Here is a 4,766-nt window from a genome sequence, read left to right as displayed (position 1 = left end):
TTCAATTTTGTTATTAGACATACAAATTAAAAATATTTGTTTCAAAAATTAATTATTTAAAAATACTTTTTTTATGAAATATATTAGTTTTATTGTTATATATTTCAAGAAAATACTAATGACATATTTTACAAGCTTCAATCGCCATAACGATAAACTAACAAAAAATCCTATGTTCAAGCTATTAAAATGTTTGGTTAAACGAAAAGGGGAATCACACCAGAAATATTACTGAAAGCCAAATAAAATTATAATAGAATTTATTAATAGACAAAGCCATAAACTTTTTTGGCACAAAGCATTGCGAACTTGAAATTTAAAATTAATTTTTAATGCGTATACTGAAAAAAACAAAAACAAAAATATATATATATATATATATTATATATATATATATATATTTTTTTTTTAAATATCTTAAAGTATTTTTAATAATACATTTTCCATTGTGATCAAACATCATGATATTATCAATTTAATTTTGTATATCAAACACATTTTCAATAAGCTTTCTATTAATCATTTTTTTTTTTTTAATTTTAATATTCATTTTTCCTTTTCAATTTAGCATTTGACTTTCATCTAACCTTGCCAGCTTTTGTAACAAAGGCAATTGCCGCAATTGTTAAACGCATTTTTATACCCTGAACCCATTGAAAATGGGAAATCAGGGTATAATGGTTTTGTTGAAATGTATGTAACAGGCAGAAGGAGGCGTGGCAGACCCCACAAAGTATATATATTCTTGATCAGGGTGACGAGCTGAGTTGATTTGGCCCTGTCCGTCTGTCTGTCTGTCCGTCTGTCCGTCTGTCCGTATGTTTGAACGCGTCGATTTCCGAAGATATAAGAGCTAGAGACTTCAAAATTTTTGTAAAATGTTCGTAATTATAGCGCGGATATCAAGTTTATCATTAAAATTCGATAACTCATCCCGATCTTTTTTTATCGATGAAAAACCTTATCGAAAACCAGTTATCAAATTATATCTTCTACACCTTTATTGCTAGAGTCTCCAAATTTTTTATATATGCTTATATGCAATTTATACAATTTCGGTTTTTGGTAAAATTTACCCCCCACCTCTAAATTCACCCCCTCACCCTCACTTTTGTAAAACGCGTATTTCAAATACTAGAGACTGTGCTTTGGCAATTACATGCATATTTATATTATAATCATAATCTGAAAGTTTCATGAAGATCGTACGTCCACAAAAAAAGTTATTAAACAATTAAGTTCTCATAGTAAGCGCACACTGCAGCCCATGCGTGTTTATGCGTGGGTGCTTATGTGTGTATGTGTTTGTGTATGTGTGTGTGTTTCTTGTGTAAGCTGAAAGACGCGAAAAATTATTGAAATAGCTAGCACTCCAAGGGTTCAGGGGATCTCGTAGTCGAGCAGTCTCGACTAGAGCTTTCTTACTTGTTTTTAATGACTTTGGCAGCACATTCGTCGTCTAAATTTTGCTTAATTTCTAAAAAAATTTATTAGTTAAATTATTATACACATACATATGTTATTTATGTTATGTTTGTATATATGTTTGTACATGTGTCTGTCTGCATTGCAAATACAAATCAGTTGCGTAAATAATGCGTATCGCTAATCTACAACAAAAATAAACGCGGGGGAAAAAAAAGAGTCAGAAAAAGGAACATTGCAGTTGAGCTTAACTGACTGCCAAATGCTCGTTCAAACTGCTACTATAGCTTAAATTAATTTTTTCCCCAATTTTATTATTCATATTGCTAGGAAACTTCAAGATCTCTTATATATAGGGAACCTTATAAACCTTAGAAACTTTGTGATATATTACAGCTTCACAAATAAATATGAAATATCTATAATCTATACTCAGCAGCACTAGCTACACTATATTTAAGTACAGTAATTGCACTCAAAGCTAATCTACTCCTTTTCTGATTGCCTGATAGGGCATGGAAAAACTACAAATATTAAAAAAAAAAAAAAAAAAAAAAAACAGCTTGTTAGGCATTTATAAATTACAGCGGGCGACAGGCCCAAAGAGCATTAAAGCATTTTGATTAGCAGCTGCGAAAAAAAAAAACCTAAAAATCAACAACAACAACAATAACATATACAAATACAAATAAACTACAACAACAACAATAAAGTGACAAACGCACTAACGAAAAATTCGAAAGAAAAATAGCCAAAAAGCTAGAAAAAAAAAGTCAAAACTGAAACAGAAATTCGTTGTTCGATGCGTTGCGATGCGTATGGCCCTGAACATAACCTTGAATAGAGTCGCGTTCAACGCGTTTTTTTCATTTTTTATTTAAAGATTCGTTAATTTCTGTTGGCTTTTTTTGTTGTTGTTAAATAATAAATGCGTTAGAGCGAGGCGCAGCGCGCGAAGAGCTGAGCGAAACAAATGCGTTACGCATATGCGCAGAGCCCAATACACGCACAACTCGAGAGAGATAGAGAGAGAGAGCGAGAGCGAGAGCGAGAGAGGCTATATGCTGGTATCTAGTCACAAGCGCCTGACACTTGAATTATGCGTTCGAGCTTTTGTTCGGGCTGCGTAGGTTGTTCGCATGCGCTTCAAGCGCTCACACTTGATGCTCTGAGAATTGCGTAGAGAGGCGCAACAAGTGCGTCGTTGTTAAATTTTTTTTCTTCTTTCAATTTGCATAACAATAGCAATAGTAAAAAAAGAGTAAAAAATATACATGAAAATGTGACTGCATTAATCATACGCAGTGGGTGTTGCTTTTGTATGCTTTGTATGTTTGACGGATGGGCGAAGAGTGCACAGACATATCTTTTGGAAATATTTGTATATAATTAACTGGTGAGGGAGGACATAAGTATGTATGTATCTATATTTAAATATATAATTTTATTATTACGAATGCATGTATATAAATATAATAAAGATTTCTAAATTATATATATTATTAGTTAATATCATTTAAATAATATATCAATTTTATTATGATTATTTTTTAATTAACAAAAATATTGCAATTGGCATTTAATGATATATATTTATTGTAATAATATGATTTATAAGATTTATTGATATATATATGTATATATATATAAATAGAAATGACACACACATATTTCTAAAATTAAAAAAAAAGTGCATTAAATAAAAAATAATAATTGTAATCAATTAATTTTGAATTCGAAAACAGTTTTAATTAAGTCAAAGAGTGTGATTATATAAAAAAAAAATAAATGAATAAATAAATTAAAATAAACTATAGAAATGTAATAAATGAAAAACAAAAAAAAATTATTTTTTAAAAATAATTTTAAATTAACAATTTTTTTCATAAAAATAATAAGAAAATATTTAAGAAAAAAAAATTATATATTTTTTTATTAATTTTTGGCATTTATAAGAAACTCTTGAGTTCGAAAATATTTATTTATAATATGTAATATTCAGTAAATAACTAACAAACAATTGTGAAGTACTTTATTATTATTTAATTTATTGAATTTATTTCTGTATATATATATTTGCTTTTCACTGAATTAGTTGGCCAATCTGTCATAGTTTTAGCATTTGTAGGGCACTCGAGTGAACCGAAAGCTCTTCAAATTTTATGTTGAAGTAGCAGAAGCAAAGCCAAAGGCGACGCACAATGAAAATGAAGCACAAAAAGCAACAGTGAATGACGAAGCCGAAGAGGAGGACCGAACAACGAAACCGAAAACTTTGCAAACGCATAAAATTCTGCGTACCGCATGTTTCGGCTTGTTGTTGTTTGTTTGAGCTTAGCTTGAATTCAAACAGGGCCTAGAGAGGGGCAAACAAAGTTTTTCTAGGCACAAAACCAGAAATTTTGTGAGATCAGCAATGCGCAGCGTGTTGCCAACTGACTGCCATATAACTATTTTGTATCTATGTGTGTGAGTGTGTGTATAGGTGTGGTTGTGTGTGTGCGTGTCTCACACGCATTTTGTGCGTAAGGTCGCAGCCTCAGCGACGCATTTACCAAGCGTACAATAACCGGTAATTATGCGGCCCCATACGAATGACGCTGCAAACTCTTGTGTGCTGGCAACGTCTCTAAACGGGGCCTGAGAAACCTTTTTTCTGATTATTTTTTTTTTTAAATAAGATATCATAAATCTTTGGCAACTTCCGCATTTCAATTGGCGGCTGCCAATTAAACAGATTTGTTTCTATATAAATTTTATTTGGCTACAGTAATTTTGTAATTTGAAATTTTATGTGCAAATCACTTAAAGAAATTTTTTGAAATGTGCGCGCTTCACTTGCGTTGAGTTTTGCACGAAACTGAGATGAATCTTAACGAACACAATTGCACTCTTCTTTTTAGCTGCGCCGCTTTGCTTACGCTCAATTGTTCTCTTTGTCAGTACATTGCACTCTTAATCTAGCAAAACTTAAATTTCAATTGATCGTTAATTTCCCCTCCCTTGCTGCCGTCAATAACGTTCACCAGTTCGTCAGATTATCTTTATTCTTTCTAATATGTCTAAACAAGTCAAGTTTCTTTTTAATAAGATTCAAGAATCAATTCTCTTTTGTGATAAGAATCAAAGACTTACTTGCTTTCTCTTAAGTTAATGAGCAATGCAAATTATCAACTTCCCCTCTATTGCTTTATTTTTATTTGACGAAGTTGTCTAAATAGTGTCTAAATAACCCAAAAATGCTTAAGTTTCCCCTTCCCCATACGACTTCAAAGACAATTGCACTCTTTCTGACGCACCTTCTCACTCTTCTGCACTCAACTTAAGGACCAATAAATATC

Source organism: Drosophila arizonae, chromosome 3, assembly GCF_054131065.1.
Source record: "Drosophila arizonae isolate 15081-1271.41 chromosome 3, UAZ_ARI_1.0, whole genome shotgun sequence".
NCBI classification, from domain to species: Eukaryota; Metazoa; Arthropoda; class Insecta; order Diptera; family Drosophilidae; genus Drosophila; species Drosophila arizonae.
This window is presented reverse-complemented; position numbering follows the sequence as displayed.